Below are 18,404 nucleotides of genomic sequence, written 5' to 3' on the forward strand. Positions count from 1 at the left end.
AAAACAGTATATATGTACTTTTGACTATAGAGCTCTTTAAAAAACACGTTTTAAAAGTGTTTCCTCAAGCCATCTTACTTTGCTTCTGCTGGTAGCTGGGCTTCCATTGTCAAATGGACAGCCCACAGAAGCAGCCATCTGACTGCATCAGCTACTCAGCACCCTTCCTTACAGCAGTGTGATGTGTGACAGATGGCTCATAGTTAACGATTGCTCTAAACCCATCAGCATTTTCAGGGTGTTTCTGGATTTGCTTTGTGGCCCACCAATGTCTAACAGGTAAGCCACACCACTCCACATTGAAGTGGCTGACCAGCTTGGGATTTCCCCCCTGGATGCTTTATTTCCTTTGCCCATTTCTTGGTCTCTCAGCTCCTGCCTGGCTTGCCACATTTCTGTGGTAGGCAGGTCTATGCAAATCTACCCCCAGAAGTCCAAGGGAGCTGAGAGGCTGAAGAAAGAGGCTGAAAAACTAAGTTTCTCAAAAACAAAACAAAAAACCATTTAATAGGGACTTACAAATGGAAGCTATGTCTGTGTTTTGGGCAGCAGCAAGACAAGAAGGTGGACCCCCCCATAACATTACCTCCTGGACACAGGGCTTATACACCATAGGGAGGGAATGTGTAGGGCAATTGTAGGAAAAGCCAAAAATGTTACATGAATATACCTAGGGTCTGATTTATGGTCAAGGTTGTTTTGACCTAAGGACAGGATTTAAGGTAGGTACATGCTCTTACACAAGGAACAGTACATAAAATAGAAATCTTCTTCTTCTTCTTTTTTTTTTAGACAGAGTCTCTCTCTGTTGCCCAGGCTGGAGTGCAATGGCACGATCTCAGCTCACTGTGATGTCCACCTCCTGGGTTCAAGCCATTCTTCCACCACAGCTTCCCAAGTAATTGGGATTATAGGCATGTGCCACCAGGCCCGGCTAATTTTTTTTTTTTTTTGTATTTTTAGTAGAGATGGGGTTTCACCATATTGGCCAGGCTGGTCTTGAACTCCTGACCTCAAGTGATCCACCCACCTCAGCCTCCCAAAGTGCTAGGATTACAGGCACTGTGCCTCATGCCTGATCTCTAGTAAATGTTTTAAACTGAATCACACAACGTTATGACATTGTCACTGGCAGCCCATTAAGCACCAATACCCTACTACCTGGCACCCATATGGGCCTTCAGTAATATTTGTTGAATGAACAGAAGGAAATTGTCACTCTAGCCTAGCCTGTGACCTAGTAGGAACACTTCTGGGCATCTCTCTTAATTCCTCTCTTTCCTTTACTTCTCCTACATGAGTTACCAGTTTTCGTCAATTCTACTTCTGAGATACCTTTTGTGGCCCTGTCCTCTGCATTCTCACTACCACTGCCCAAAATTATAGCCATTTAAACTTCCTATCTTTGTTTCCTATTCTCCCACCCCAAGTCTTTCCCCCTCTTTAGTTCAACTTCCATGTGACCACTGGAGTTATCTTTCTAAAGCTCAAGAAACATCAATCCTTTTTATTAAAAATATCAATGGTGTGTTGCTTTCATGACTTTTCATATCTTGCTTTAATCTATTTTTCCAACTTCATTTCTTACTACTTTTCAGCAAGCACCCTGCCCTCTATGCCAAACTTGAGAAACAGCAAGCTATTTTTAACATTTCAACTTGCTAGTCACTCTTTCATGTTTATGTAACATTCTACATGCTCATCTTCTGCCTGGGAAATACTTATCAATATCCTTACTCACTCATTGGGATTCAAGTCATATATTACCTCCTCTGTGATGCCTTCCTAGAATCTCCTACACAGTTGTTCCTCTGTGTGCCCACAATACTTTCTATTGACTTTTCCTATAGCAGTTATATTTTATTGTGTTTATCTTTTTTGCCTTTTTTTTTTTTTGAGACTGAATCTTGCTCTATTGTCCAGGCTGGAGTGCACCAGCACTATCTTGGCTCACTGCAACCTCCGTCTCCCGGATTCAGGTGATTCTTGTGCCTTAGCCTCCAGAGTAGCTGGGATTACAGGTGCCTGCCACCACACCCGGCTAATTTTTGTATTTTTACTAGAGACAAGGTTTCACTATGTTGGCCAGGCTGGTCTTGAACTCTTGACCTCAAGTGATCCACCCGCCTTGGTCTCCCAGAGTGCTGGGATTACAGGAGTGAGCCACCACGCCTGACCTTTTTTGCCATCTTGACAAATGCTGTCCAACAGGAAGATAATACAAGCCACATATAATTTATTTTTATTGTTTTTTAGAAAGAGTCTTGCTCTGTTCCCCAGGTTGGAATGCAGTGGTGTGATCATAGCTCAATGTAACCTCAAACTCCTGGGCTCAAGTGATCCTCCTGCCTCAGCCTCCCGAGTAGCTAGGATTATAGGCATATGCTACCATTCCTGGCTAACGGCCACATATAATTTTAACTTTTCTAGTAGCCACATAAAAAAAAAAAAAGTAAAAAAAAGAAACAGATGAAAGTAATTTTAATTATATATCTATAAATAACTGGCTGCTCTAAGAAATACCAGAACAGAATGATTGAATGGCTTTGTTTATGGAGAAACTGTAATCTGTGCACTGTTCTCTACTTTGGATAACTGGAGATTAGCAAATGAGTCAAATGTTTTATTTCCTTAGAGTCATACCTTTGTAGACACTGACAAGCTTTTTTACACATAGGTGTGGTTGGCTGTGTGAAGTTCTCCCAGTTTAGGGCCTTTGTTTGCAAATATATCCAGGAGGAGGCCTTACCTTAGAAGCCCAAGGGTGTGCTGGTAGTGACTTTAGGGACTTTAGGTACTATTCTCAAGAAGCACCACCCAAAGAACAGGGCAAGTCAGAGTCTGGGGCTTACATCTTGGACATGCTATGACCTTAGATAAAAGATGTCGAATTAGTTATTCTCATTTCTGGGCATCTGTGGCAGCTCTGTTCTGACTCATGTGCAAAGGGAATAAATCCCTAAGAAAGAAAGAAAAAGAAAAGAAGACAGGAAAAAGAAGAATAATTTCCAGAGTTCTATACAGTTACTATTGCTCCCAAATGAGCTCCAAATCATGGCAATGCTACCCACAAAAGACAGGCAGAACAATGACCATCTAATGAGATGTGGAAATAAATTGGCCAACAAGATGCGTTCTTTTCACAATGATGCTTGGGAAATTGACAACAGATGGTATCTAAAACATGTTACAAATACTGTGCCTCTTCTTTCCAAGACCTGGGAGCTGGGTAATACCAGGGCACTTTTATCAATCAACAACGTATAGAGGAGACAGTCGAGAACCAGAAAGTCAATAGTCAAGACACAAAGAATAATTTAGAAGATCGAGGGACATAGCAGCTCCATTTTTGTTCCACTTAGATTAAACTTGTGGAATATCTGAGGGTCAGAGCATTCCCCTCCAGATGAAAACCAAACTTATTTCACAGACCTCTGAAACACCCAGAACAGATACTGAGGAAATGAAGCCACAGGAACCTGTGTGTACTTGCCTAGACAGGGAATCAATGTACTGGTGGAAATGTTAAAACCTTAATAGGATTTTTTTGTTTTTGTTTTTACTAACAGGCTTTAAAAATATTTTTAAAGCAGACCTATTCTGGAAGTCATGATTGGGTGCAGGGCAAGGCAGATACCATAAAATGAACTACAGAGAATACTGCTCTCATTAAAATTTAGTTCACTTGGGAAAAGTTGCCTGTAACTCTTTCTATGCTGAGAGTGAACATCTCTGGTGCATTCTAGACAGTTATGATGGGTTTTCCACAGCAACTACAAAGAAAGTTGTATTCTCATTAGTTTTATCAAAACAAGTATTTTTAATGTGCTACAGTTACTTTTAAATAGTTTATACTTTCTATTGTCATGCAATCTGTAAAGTAAAGCATGGTGAAAAGAAGGATTAATTTGGTGAATTCCATGATGGGTGTGTATATAAGATGCTGGGCCAGGCGTGCTGGCTCACGCCTGTAATCCCAGCACTTTGGGAGGCCAAGGCGGGTGGATCATGAGGTCAGAAGTTCGAGACCAGCTTGGCCAACATGGTGACACCCTGTCTCTACTAAAAATACAAAAATTAGCCAGGCATGGTGGCAGGTGCCTCTAATTCTAGCTACTCGGGAGGCTGAGGCAGGAGAATCACTTGAACCCAGGAAGGCAGAGGTTACAGTGAGCCGAGATTGCATCACTGCACTCCAGCCTGAGGGACAGAACAAGACTCCGTCTCAAAAAAAAAAAAAAAAAAGGCTGAAGGCTGGGCACGGTGGCTCACACCTGTAATCCCAGCACTTTGGGAGGCCAAGGCAGGCAGATCACAGGGTCAAGAGATTGAGACCACCCTGGCCAACATGGTGAAACCCCATCTCCACTAATAGTACAAAAAAAAATTAGCTGGGCGTGGTGGTGCGCACCTGTAGTCCCAGCTACTCAGGAGGCTGAGGCAGGAGAATGGCGTGAACCCGAGAGGCAGAGCTTGCAGTGAGCCGAGATTGCACCACTGCACTCCAGCTTGGGCGACAGTACGAGACTCCTTCTCAAAAAAAAGACTCTGTAATACTTATTGTGAGGGATACAAAGATGTATAATGACAAGACATAATGACTTGGTCTGGTTTTGGAAGAGGCAAATGAAGCATAAGTAGAAAGATAATGGGGCTTGCCATCAAATCTATCTAGATTTTAATCCTACTTCTGCCACCTAACAGCTATGTGTCTTTAGACAAATTACTTGCCTCACTGAGCCTCAAGTTTGTCTTCTACAGAATTTAGATGAATAGATGAATACTTGCATAGGGCTGCTGTGAGGATAAAGTGAAGACTTCATCAGAACTATACTGAATAAGACATTTCCACAAAAAAGATGTTAGAAAATGACACATGCCAGAAGAAAACTGTTTCCTCAGAGCAGTATTTGCATAAAAATGCTTGAACTTGTTTTTTGTTTCTAAAAATGTTATGAAATTCTGAGAGTCATAATAGCCACGTTATGGCCAATATGCCAACCACGTTAAGGGTAGCATATTCGTTTTGGTCTTTATTCCTATATATTTTCTCAATGATATATAGTATCTCCCTTTAGGCTAGAAACTATAATGGTACATTTTTGGCTTGGTGTAATTTACCTTCATTTAAAAGATATTGTTTCTATAGCATGGATCAAAAAGATGTAGAGTTGTTTCATGTTTGAATAAAATTGTAATGCAGTTGATACCAATATATGGCAGCCCAATTTTCAGGGATCTTGCTGAATAAAGATGGGAAAGGCAGATGAATGAATGATTGATGTCATTACATTTTTCTAGTTTAAACTCTGGTGCAAAATCTTTCACTGCCTTTTATTTAATTACTCACTTTTTGTAGATTTATTAATTCTCTGAATTCATTTAAGAATGATAGTATATTATGGAAGATTCGAGTCATACAACATGCCTTACCCATGAAATTGTACCATCTTGGAGAGTGATCCATTGTTTTTTAAAGTCTTCCTCCAGAAAGCACTCTGTCCATTTGTGGGGGTCTGCCGGAGACACACATTTCATACACATTGACTTGAATCAAATGAGATCCCTTTGTGCTCTCAAGTGTACGGCTATTTTTGAGAATCATTTATTAAGTGATTACTTAATAATTACATCATGTTTTCCTCAGAACTAAGCATTACTTTGCTTTTGTACTTATATCAATTTTTAAAATTAAGACATATGCACAAACAACAAAAAGTTTATGAAGTATTTTCTGGAAATAGTGTCTATTTCCTATAGTGATATTACCCTATCAGTTTACTGATAAACCTTAGCAGTGGTTAACTTAGCTACACATGTTCTAACATGCTCCTGAATCCCCCATGCTGGGTTACATCCTCTTTCTAGGTATTCCCTCATCCTGTATTACACTGGCATTGTTTATGTCTGTCTCTCCATTAAACCCTATGTTCTGTGGAATACTGTCATATCCAAGTTTATATGCCTAGTGTAGTGACAAGCACTTTAAATAAAGGCATTTACCTGATTTAAACAACTTAATGACTAAATTAATAAATATGAATACTGTAATCTTTGTTTTGTTGCTTGTGTTCTTTTACAGATTAGAATTTGGTCCATAGTTCTTACGTTTGTTTTGGGAGAATATTTTGACCCACTTCTAAGAAGTGTTTCACCTGATCCTGGCTATTTATGACTATGGCTATTGGACTGGATGGGTTCCAGGCATACACTGTCTTGCCTAAAGTAGCGGAATGCGACATCCCTGAGGGTAAGCAAGTGTGTTAGCTTTGTGTTCTGTGCCCTCCTCCAGAAATGACAGTACTTGCTGCAAGACTGTGAGCTCATCGAGGCAGAAGCCATGGCATTCAAATTAGTTTCCTGAGCCAGAACTTAACATCTGCCACAAAGTAGGCAGTTCAGTGAGCTTTTGTAGTTTCCAACTGGATGCAGCACTATGACTGCTTTTAGCTACTAACAGGGCCAGGCACTGAGACAAGCTCTAAATCCCCACAGAAAAATCACTCTGAGCCATCCATCCCTAAATACCAACCTGTGCATGCTATTCACCGTGCCAAGAGCGTTCACTCATTTTTGCTTCTCACAAATCCTTTTTTTTCTTCCTATGGCTTGCATGTTTTGAATGACAGCTAAATCCTAATGCGGACTGTTTATACAATGGAGTCCCACGGAGCCCAAAGGTTGTGGTAATATTATTACAGAATTCTCATGATCCTTTTATTATTTTTTAAAAATGAGCCGTATGAATGTGGTAACACTATTAAGTGTCCGGCTCGATGAATTCTTCCATGTGTACACAGCCCGGAACGACCACCAGGATCAAGACGCAATGTTTCCAGCTTTCCATAGGTTCCCTCGTGCCCCACCCCTCAGAAGTAAACGTTATTCTAACTCCTGTCACTACCGGTAAGTTTTGTAGGGAATTATTTTGGAGGAAGTGGAAGGTGGAATGAATGGGCCCACAGTCCCCTGGGGCTGGGCGAGACCCGTGGAGGCTCCAGGGGTCCATAGAGCTCTTCGCTCTCACCGACCCGGGCCACACCCGCCAAGCTGGTAGTTCTCCGAACGGATCCCTCACGCCCAGCAATGGCCGGAGGGCCCCCGGGCCCCACCATAATAGCGCTAAGCACGCCACAATGGCAGCCCCGCTGTCTCCCGCGCGGGCCTCGCTGCGTGCTCCCAGCCATGGGAGTTGGCGCCCCTCCCGCGCGACGGACAGCCGGGCGTGGCCCTGGGCGCGACCCGACAGGACGCCAGCAGCCGGCGGGGGCGCTCCAGGACTCGAGACGTGGGGCGCGGGCCCATTGGCTGAGCATTCCCCTGGAGCCTCCCGGCCGCAGGGCCCACCTCCCGGCCCTCTCTCCGCGCCCCCATTGGCCGTTCGCGTTCCGCGGGCGTCCGCTCCCGCCCCACTCCCTCCCGGAGGGAAACTGGGTTGGGGGTGAGAGGCTAAAGCAGGGAGGAGGATGACTGGTCCTGTGGATAAGGGTGTGCGCGAGAGCCAATCAAAAGCGGATGTCGAAAAGAGGCGCCGCGCCAGCCAGTCACGTCGCGAGGTGCGGTCGGGGCCGGCTGACGCGACTGCGGGCCTCAGCCAATGGGCGTGCCACTGCCCGTCCGCTCTTCAGCAGCCGGTCGGGGGCGGTGGAAAAGCGAGTGAAGAGAGCGCGACGGCGGCGGCGGCGGCGGCGGCGCAGCTATTGCTGGACGGCCAGTGGGAGAGCGAGGCCTGAGCCTCTGCGTCTAGGTGAGAAGGGGGTGCGCCAGCGGGAGCGGCCGGGCTGCGGGCTCCTCCTCGCCTGGCTCGGGAAGTGGTTGCGGGAGCCTGGGCTGCAGGCCTGGCCGAGGCGGGGGCGCCGACCAGCCGTCCCGCCCCCGCCCCCGCCCCCGCCCCCGCCCGGGTACGCCCAGAAGTGAGGGCGCCCGCCTCACCCCGGGTGGTCTCTGCCCCTCTTTGCCCCGCCGCCGCCCTTCACAGGGCCGGGACCGCGTGGGGGACGTACGGTGGGGCCTGGTTTGCAGCCGCGGAGCCCGAGGAGCCGCCTGGGGTGGGAGGCCGCTAGAGGTGGCGAAGGTGGGGCGGGGTGGTTAACCGAGCAGCGGGCTCCGCGTGCTCGCGGGAGGGTAGCGGCAAAGGGAGGCCTAGTGATTGCAGGATTCCGGGTCTGGGGAGGAAGAAAGTGGTGGGAAATAGGTGATGCTCAGAAAAGGGTGCTCAGGGAGAAGGCGCGGGGCCGGGGAGTGTGGTTGGCCTATTAGAAGTAAGGATTGATAGGGCCTGGGGGGAGATCAGCTGGAAGTGAAGGGGGGACGGGCTTGGGTTTTGAAGGTGAAGGTCTCTGGAGAACTGGGGACACGTGGATCTGGAGTAAGAGGCACCTACTGAAACCGGAAGGTGGCTGAGAGAAGGTTTTATGTGAGGTGTGGACGGGAGGCTGTTGGACTAGAAGGCATTAGTTGGTCTGTTAGGACAAAGTATACAAGCAGCAAACGCGGTAGATTTATGTGTGGTAGGTGAAGGCTGTGAATCTTTTATGAGTAGTTGAGCAAGAACAGTTGTCTGATTCTGCAGTGTCGGAGAGTGGAGGGTCTCAGTTAGTGTCTTGGTCAGGTTTGAAGGTTAATTTACTGCTAGTGGAGGGCCAAATACTCAAAAGAGTTTTTAATTCTCACTACTGGGGCTGATCCTCCTCCTACACTCCACCCCTCCTGCCATCCCTGTGACAGTTCATCTCGTTTTGCCTCAGCAGCACAAGAACTCACTCCCTCCGAAGTAATGGCATACATATTGTTTGCTTTTGACTAGATGGCAGTCAGGAATCCCTTAATTCTTTATGTTAAAAAAAAAAGTGTTGGTTTAAAGACAACATCAGAAGATACTCTCAGAAAATCTGCCCTCCAGGGGAGTTTCTCAGCTGTCATGTTGGGCATGTGTAATATAGCATAAAAATGATGCAAGATCTCTTACAGTAATACAAGTGAGAATTAACGTATAAGTACAATCCTGATGTATTTTTTTCAAATTAATTTAAAAAGTAAACAGAGACAGGGTTTGCTGTCGCCCAGGCTGGAGTGCAGTGGCGAGATCATAACTCGTTCCAGCCTCAAACTCCTCGGCCCAAGAGATCTTTCCACCGTGGCCTCTCAAAGGCTTGGGATTACAGGGGTGAGCCACCCCACCCAGGCCCTGTTATTCCATACATTTTCCATAAAATTATTTTATAATTTTTGTTTTGTTTTGTTTTTATTTTATAAATTTGTGTGTGTGTGTCTCGCTTTGTTGCCCAGGCTGGAGTGCAGTGACGCGATCTTGGCTCGCTGCACCCTCCACCTCCCGGGTTCAAGTGATCAGCTCTTGCCTCAGCCTCTGGAGTAGTTGGGACTACAGAGACATGCCCCACCGCACCGACTAATTTTTGTATTTTTAGTAGAGGCGGGGTTTCACCATATTGGCCAGGCTGGTCTCGAACCCCTGACTTCAAGAGATCCATCCGCCTAGGCCTCCCAAAGTGCCGGGATTACAGGCGTTAGTCGCCGCGCCGGCCAAAATTATTCCATAAATTTATCCATAAAAATTCCACATAAATTTTCTGGAGTTTGATTATGTATTCGGCTTGTTGGGAAATTTATTACCCTTGTGAAGAATTTTGTAGCTAAGTAGATTGAGGGTTTTTTTTTTTTTTTCACTCAGGAAAGACATGGTATGTATGCATCACTGCTATTCTATTTGAAGCTTTTGGAATTTTTATTTATGGGGTGTGGATAGAGGCTGGAGGCAGAGACTGAGGTCAGAGAAGAGGTAGTAGAAAAGAAGGTGGCCCACTACCATATTTCCAGTGTATTTGAATGGGAGATAGAGTTTCTGTTTGAGGATAGGACAAAAGGTTTGTGAAGAGTTATAGAGTCAAGGACAGAAGCCAAAGAGAGCATTTGCTGTGTAACATGTTTGCTTGTTAACCAGATCAGCAAAGCATTTTAACTAATGGACCATTATTTATGATCTAGAAACAATTTTGTGAAAGCGATTTCTTAGTGATGCTGTTTACTGTGATCACATTTGCCCTTAGTATAACAATACCTAAGTGCTGAGGTGACTTGCAGTAGAGAAGTAATCTGAGTGGCGTGGAGTGAATCAGGGAAGGTTTCCTGAAAGAGGTGAGTTTTGAGCCATCATGTGAACTAGAAGTTGGGATGTGGGTTATTACAAGACATGAGGATGACATTCCAGTAGTTTGTACTTGGTATAAGCAACTGTGGACAAGAGTGACAAATTAAAAATGGTTTTTAAGGATAATTGAAGATTCGAATGAAGATTTAGGGGTTTGGAAATCAAGGCTATGTTGCAGCTTAGCTGATAAATAATTTTTTATGTTGGTTAGGAGAGAAAATTAACAGTTGATAATGGATTGGAGATAGGTAGTAAAGGAAAGAGCATAAAAATAATATTTGATAGTTATAGGAGAATGAAGTGAAAGTAAGGTTATTGAGAGGTAGGTTTAACAGTCAACCATATATCATAAGTCGGAAACATTTTTGAGTCCTGTGCTAGAGTATATTGATAATAATAGCAAAATTTATTGGGTGCTACTTTGTGGCAGACACTGTTTTGAACCTTCCAAATATTATCTCATCTTCTGATTATCTGTATTTTATAGATGAGGGAGATAAGACTCAGAGAGATATAACTTGCCCAAGGTCACACAGCTAGGAGGGGACAGGTCAGGATTGGCAGAATCAGTCAGTAAATGTTAATTGAGCATCTGCTTGATGCCAGGCACTGTACTAAGTGCTGGGTGTTCAACATTGACAAGAAAATTCAAGTCAGACCTCATCTATTTTCTAGAGATTGTCAGTTTATGTAAGAAGAGCCAGTGAAGAAAGAAAAAGATTAGTTGGAGAGATTTCTGTAGATACTGAGGAATACACTGTTTAGAGAAACCTGGGATAGAGTTTTAAAGAGGTGGTGGTTAGCAACAAAGTATATAGCTGAGAGACTCAGAACGATTAAGAAGAAACCATTGAGTTAAGTAAGTAAAAAAGTAATGTGAATTTAGTCACAAGAAAGCTGGAATGAAGATATTAATGTTTGGGCTGGTAGTTAATTGTGTTTAGTGGCAGGTACTCTATACAAATTTAAATATTTTCACAGTTATGGTCAGATTCATAGGAAAGATGATGGTATGACCCCTTGTAATGTTTTAATCTTTGGCTGGAAGATCATGGATGCTTTAAAATGCTTGCACTTTTTAGTTTTTTCAAATTTAAAAAAATGAGCAGGCAGACCGCCTGAGCTCAAGAGTTCAAGAGCAGCCTGGGCAACATGGCAAAACCCCTTTTCTATCCAAAAAAAAAAAAAAAATTAGTTGGGCAAGGTGGTGTGCACACCTGTAATCCCAGCTACTTGGGGGGCTGAGGTGGGAGCCTGGGAGGTTGAGGCTGCAGTGAACCTTGATCATGCCGCTGTACTCCAGCCTAAGTGACAAAGTGAGACCCTGTCTCAAAAAAAAAAAAAGAAGTGAGCATTATTTTTATAATTAGTGGGGACAAGCATTCAACTGAAATGAGCTAATACTCAGAAAAATGTGGGTAGGCTAGTCTGAACTTGGGGTAGGAGAGAAGATAGTCTTATTTCAGTCCCTACTGGTAAGAGCCACCTTGGTAGGTGTGTTCCTATCTTGGAAATGACTGGATTGTCACTGATGGAAACTGAAACTGTATGTACTGAAAGGTGGTATTTGCTTAACCTGAAGGATCAAGTTACTAACCCACCCTGAATGGTGGAGATACAGCCTTTGTTTTCCTGAACACTTGTTTTCTTAGAGCTTAATACATGAATTTAAGGTTTAAAAAAACCCAACAAACCACTGATAGAATTGTGTCATTTTAACTGCTTCTTTTGGCTTTATATCCTTCTTCCTACACATTGGTTCTATAGTTCCTCTCATTAATGGGTTTGCAACAGGCTTAGAGTTTTTCAGTAAGACAAAATGGAAGTGCTGGATTTAGGTATAGCTGATCAACTTAAACACTTATAAATTCACCATTGTTTTTGGTTCCCAATTTGAAGAGTGGAGACAGAAGTCAAGAAAATAAGCTTTTCTTATTCAAAGAATGATTCCCAAACCAATAGGATTTGCCCTAGGATCAGTACAGACTTATTACAGTCTCCTAAACAGAGAGGAAAGAGTTGCGTAAATTCATCTAGCTTTTAGTTTAATTTCACTTAGCCCATAGGGATTCTGAGAGGAAACGATATTAATGTGATTCCTATTTCATCTAGGCACTGTAGCATAATCCTTCAATAAATTACCACATTTGATTCTCATATAATTCTCTAAAATGTGAATACCATATTACAGATGAGGAGAGTGAGACTCAGAGAAGTTAGTAACTTTCCAAGGTTGAAGAGCTAAGTGACAGAGCTGGGATTCAAACCTTTCTTTGTCTAACTCCAAAACTCATGCTTGTGAAACTAATAGCAAGGAGGACTGATTTATACCTTCAACTGAAAAAAAAATGCCACAAGCCTTAGGTATTTGTTACCTTAGAAGATGAGACTCTTGCTCTGAGTGTTTGTGCTCTGTGACGCTGCCTCTAAATAAATGACAGTGATTTTTTAGTGTCTAATAGGATACCTTATATTTTCTTGCTTTAGAGATGTATGTTTTCATATTTTAGAATTTTTTGAAGATGTATATTGTCTATATTTACTTCAAAATGTTTGTGAAATGGTTACTATGTCTTAAATGTATCTCAAAATTGATGAAGCATGGCATATGCCTGTAGTTTTCACACATAAGTATCTTACCAATTTGTTGTGCACTTTTTCTTCCCAGCCTTCCCCATCTTATCCTATTATTTTTTTAAAATATGATTTAATAAATAATTGAAATATATACTACCAATAAAATAACTCATTCTCTTTCATTAGTTAACATTACAGTGTACAGAAAAGCATTATGATGTAGAAAATTCAAATTGGGCCGGGTGCGGTGGCTCACGCCTGTAATCCCAGCTCTTTGGGAGGCCGAGGTGGGCGGATCATGAGGTCAGGAGTTTGATACCAGCCTGGCCAATATGGTGAAAACCCCATCTAGTAAAACTACAAAAATTAGCCGGGCGTGGTGGCACCCACCTGTAGTCCCAGCTACTCGGGAGGCTGAGGCAGAAGAATTGCTTGAACCCGGGAGGCAGAGGTTGCAGTGAGCCAAGATAGCGCCACTGCACTCCAGCCTGGACAACAGAGCAAGACTCCGTCTCAAAAAAAAAAAAAAAAAAGAAAAAAAGAAAATTCAAATTGAACTGTGAATCAGCAGATCTGAGCTTTAATTTTGGTTTTGTTAGCTACTTGATGTGTAACTTGCTAGGCAAGTCACTTCCCCTCTATGGGCTTTAGTTTCCTCATCTGTAAAATGGAGGGGGAGGAGAAATTTTAAGCCCGTCTTCCTTGAATAGGTTGTATGCCTTCTTTCTAATTAAAAACATAGATGCCCTAGATGCCTTTCTTAAAAACTGTATTACTGCATTTTACAATATTTTGTTTTCATCTTCCTTCTTTCCCTTCTTAATTTAGTAGAGAGGATAAATTATTTTTGGTATCCTACATTTACCAGGACAGCATATCTTAGGAAGCAGGGACCCAGAAAATAATGAATGAGTGAATATATGTTTTATTTGAGCTAATGAAAAATTTTTTAAATAAAGTACCGTCAAAAAGATGTTGAAGTTTCATTGAAAAGTAGTTCTACCTAAAGAATGAAACGTGTTTAGTAAAGTTCAATTCGTCTGCTCTGTATTGGATAGATGTACAAAGAAGAACACTCTTGAACTTGTCTTTAAGAAGCCCTCTTACTAGTAGGAGAGGCAAACTTCTAAACTTTGTATTATGGAAAATTGACAGCAATAATACACACATCACCAACTTTAAGAGTTACTAACTTGTGGTCAGTCTTGCTTCATCCATACCTCCATCCACTTCCTTCTTTATTTTGAAGCAAATCCCTAGACTTTTTTTTTTTTTTTTTTTTTTTTACCAGTTGTTACCATGCAGTGTGATAAGTATAATAATAGACATGTTAATCCAAGTGAGGTGCAAATTTGTTCATATAAATATATTTTGAGACTTGAGCATTATACTGTTCTGGGCACGAGAAATTAGATATAGTAAGCTATTGTAGGGCAGGGATAATATAATTGAAGAGACTGTACATATGTGAAACAGAATGTAGCAACACTGGATCATGTGCCAAAATTGGTGGTAGAGACTCTTAAGTGGGAACTGACATTATTTTAGAATGAAAGTAGAACTTAAACAAGTGGCGATAGAGAGAAAGAACATTCAGGGATAAGGTGAGGGTAATCACATGGATAAAGCGTGCGGTTAGGAAATCTAATTTTGGCTTCATAGAATAAGTTATATCTAAATCTGTATCTCTCTATCTTTATCTTTTAGACTACTACAACATGTAATTGGCATAGTGTAGATGTTATATCAGAACTTGAACAAAGCCGGTTGCTGTAGCAGAAATTAGGACACACTACTTTGTGAATATATCACTGTTCGTGGTTAATTTTTTGGCACGTTCTGTTAAAAAGCCTTCTAAATATCTTAATACCACATGTATTAATGGATCCATTCTTGTTAGAATGTTTGTGGGTTTGTGCCATCAGCTTTGGTGTGCAGTTGTGTGTGTGTGTTTAACTTAAATGTTAACTATTTGACAATTTTAAGATTATTTTGAAATATCTAGTTTAGATCATTCTTGTCTTACATGAAATTTTTTCCAGAAATGTTGGCATAATTCATGAGAAATCCTTGAATTTAGGGAATTGTTACCATTATAGCTTATTTTGAAGTATTCTGAGAATAAAATCTTAAAGTATATTCCCTAATGCAGAAATTGCTTGTCAAAGGTCATGAACTTCTCTGAGCATCTCCTCAAAGTGTTGTGCTATCTCATCAGAAAAATGTACATTCAAATATCCTTGGGGGGTCTGTGGATTCTGTCTTAATAATTTATTCTTTAATGTGTAGGCAGAAAGCATACTGCTAAAATTCAACTCAATTATCTTTCTGTGTGTTCTGCTTGCCTTTTACAAACAAGTGTTTTTAATTATTAAGAGTGATAAAATGATAAAGCTTATTATTGCAAATGCCTAATTAAAAAATTAGACATTCTTAATTGAATTCTTGGGGAAAAACAAGCTGTAGCCAGTTTAATAAATAGGAATTATTTCACTAAAGATTTTGGAATAAGCGTGTGGTACTTTATTTATGGCTCCTGTCCATCCTGGATTAACAGGAAGTAGAATATATGACATATGAATGAATAAATGCATAAATACCTTTTTTTCCCCCAGAAGTAAAAACTTTGACTTACTGTGTCCTTAGGCAGTTAAGATCTGTGGAGGAAAGGATCTGCTAAAGTATTTTGAGGTTCACATCTGTGTTGAAACAACCGGAAGTAATGCAGGAGCTTAGAAACTGTTTTTGGCTGACAAAGGATTGATTCTCAGTGGAGCCCTGAGATACAAGTGCTCATAGTTCACTTAGTTTGAGGAATGGCCCTAAATGAGTTTCTTAGAAATAGGTGGTTTTAAAAACTTGTGGATTGTAATTAAAATGTAATTATGATAATGATTATGAGCATAAGCAGAATTCTCAGGAGATAGGAACAGGTGAATTAGCTGGTAATGGGACATTTGACCCCACAGAGCTGTGCACAGACTGTTCGAAGTTCAGTGAATATTAGGTGAATTGCTTTAAAGTGATACCCTTGTGACCTGTTGGAGTTAATAATTTTTCAAGTACCTAATCTACTAGTAGGAAACAACTTATTCCAATACATAGTAGTAAAAATACAGACTGTGAAAGCCAGAAGAGATTTTAACAATCAGTGATCTGGCCTCTCCTTCAGTAAATTTAAAGAGTGATCAGAGAGGTTGACTTGCTGCCTAAGGTCTGTTGGTTATGGCAATCCCAACAGCGTTGTTTCTCATTACCTGATTTTTGGTAAGTCTATTGTGCTTATTTATTTTGTTTGTCTTTTCATTCTGGATCTCAGTATTTGGAGAAGGAAGTATATTAACTTTAGCATGGTAACTAGATTATTGGTAAATTGGCTAAGAATTCCCTGAACTGTTATACCATAATGTTTTTACTTTGCCATCATATACTGCTTCCATCTTTAACATAATAACCCATAGTTACAAGATTTATTAGGGTAGGCGTGTTTTAGGAGCTTAATTCCATTCCACAGTTGGAAACAGATATTAAGAATCCACAGTTCTTAAAACATTTTCCTCATGCTTTTTTATACCTTTCTAGGATGATCTTTGCCTAACAGCATTTAGTTGCAAGCTGTGTCTATGAACTTGGCAAAGTTTTAAAAATAAACTAGGAAAAGATTTTTGAGAAGAGAGTTTGTTATGGGATTTAGTCATTTAAATACATTCCTAAAAGCTGTTTTTTCCCCACTCAAAACTAGACACTGGAAGGATCATTGACATCCAGGTTCAAAGAAGTTACTGCTTACATGACTGATCCCGATTCTGAGTTCTTTTGCCACATTTGGTTCATGTGGAAAGGCTGGCTGGGGCTAAGACTTGCCCGTACATTAGCGGCATCATAGCCAGAGTGAGGACCCTTAGAACAGTGCCTGTCAAGCTTTTTTAGTCCTAGCCTTTTGGCTGAGTCATTCTTTAGCTCAATAATTTCTACTTTCTAATGGAATAATAACAATTGTCAAGGTATGAGCATTTTTTGGGAAGAGCTATATGGATGGTTCCTAATTGAATCACAAAAAATATGCTTGTCATAAAGTCTAGACTAATTAGAAAACTGCAGGCCTCAAATCCTAGTGATGGAATTGTATCAGTATATTCTCTACAGTTATAATAAAATAACCAAAAACTAAATTGATAACGATGAGCCAAACCTAATGGTAATTTAATTAAAAGGCAAGAATAATGACAATTGAAAACGAAGACCAACTAAAGACAACACAGTTTCACTGATGGCAAGTGCCCCTCTTGAAAGTTACGGACTTCTACGTTTTGAGTATGCATATGTGGTAGGAGCTTGCAGCATTGCCAGTTGCAGCAACTGGATATACTAGTGGAATACAAATTGAAGTTTTTGCTACATTCTAGTAAAGTCTTCATTTTTGCAACTCTTGGTAACTAGCTTAATAGTTTATTCATAAGTAGCTTTATGGATTAAAGGAAGGTCATGTTTTCTTTTTTTTTGAGACTGAGTCTCGCTGTGTCGCCCAGGCAGGAGTGCAGTGGTGCGATCTCCGCTCACTGCAAGCTCCGCCTCCTGGGTTCATGCCATTCTCCTGCCTCAGCCTCCTGAGTAGCTGGGACTGCAGGTGCCTGCCACCATGCCCAGCTAATTTTTTGTATTTTTAGTAGAGACGGGGTTTCACCGTGTTAGCCAGGACGGTCTCGATCTCCTGACCTTGTGATCCACCCGCCTCGGCCTCCCAAAGTGCTGGGGTTACAGGCATGGCCACGAAGGTCATGCTTTCTAAATCATTTATAGTCCATCAGGAGGCTTGGCCCTTTCTTGGAAAATCATTACTTTTGAAGGCTGGTTTAGTAATCCTTGAGCTTCTCATGAGCATTGTTTCCCTAGCTGTGTTGGGACATTTATGAAGAGCAGGGCTTAGATAGAATTTAGTGGGTTGTTTTTTTTTTTCTTCTTTTTTTTTTGTTTTTTACCTCAGGACATTTGTAATCTTTGATATGCTAATATACATCTTTAATCTGGTTGGGATAAAGCATATAGTTTCCTAGCGCCATTTACCACAAATGCTGCCTTGGAGGACTGAGTCCTGTTTTTAGGTTCAGCCTTGAGAACAAGATTCAGAAGGCAGCAATAAGAAAGTGACACAAGAAAAATAGAAAATGCAGCATATATATGAAGCATACATAATTTACCTTTGTTAATCTTGGGCGAAGCGGTATGTAGTATATATGTAGTGTTCAGGGTAAATATGGTATGTTTTCCTATAACATCGGTTTTACTTCAGTAATTTGAAATATTTTATATAAATCTTCAGGTATATTGTGAAGTCAAATTTTATAAATTTTTTTTAGCAAAAAAGATATTGCAATTCTGTTATAAAAGTTTGAAAAGCTCTGTCTTTGGTAGTACACTTAAAATATTAGTATATCTTTGTATATTGGAATACTGTGTTTCACTTCTCTGAGTCTGAAAGTGTTAGGATTAAAATTTCATGTCTTAATATGAAAACATTATTATTAAGGTAAAAAGTGATCAAGCACAATAGTTTACCTAAAAAAAGAGTCATGTATGACTTACGGGAATTACCTTATTTAAAAAAACTGTTTTCTTCCCCTAGAAGGAAATTGAATACATGTTTTTGCTAGCAGCAGAC

At 41.1% G+C, this 18,404-nt stretch overlaps 1 protein-coding gene across 4 annotated transcripts in view; it reads left to right on the forward strand.

The window, feature by feature from the left end:
• Positions 1–7,161: 7,161 nt before the first annotated feature.
• The window catches only part of FAR1 (fatty acyl-CoA reductase 1), a 63,281-nt gene continuing 52,038 nt past the window's right edge, over positions 7,162–18,404 (forward strand). For 3 of the 4 annotated variants that reach the window (XM_009459978.4, XM_009459980.4, XM_016920433.3), the window contains exon 1: positions 7,176–7,747. The gene's annotated coding sequence lies outside the window, so the exon portion shown is untranslated. Of the gene's footprint in view, positions 7,748–18,404 lie in introns of all 4 variants that reach the window. The other variant, XM_001171908.5, reaches the window with a different exon arrangement.

This window comes from Pan troglodytes, chromosome 9 (assembly GCF_028858775.2).
Source record: "Pan troglodytes isolate AG18354 chromosome 9, NHGRI_mPanTro3-v2.0_pri, whole genome shotgun sequence".
In the NCBI taxonomy this organism is placed as follows: Eukaryota; Metazoa; Chordata; class Mammalia; order Primates; family Hominidae; genus Pan; species Pan troglodytes.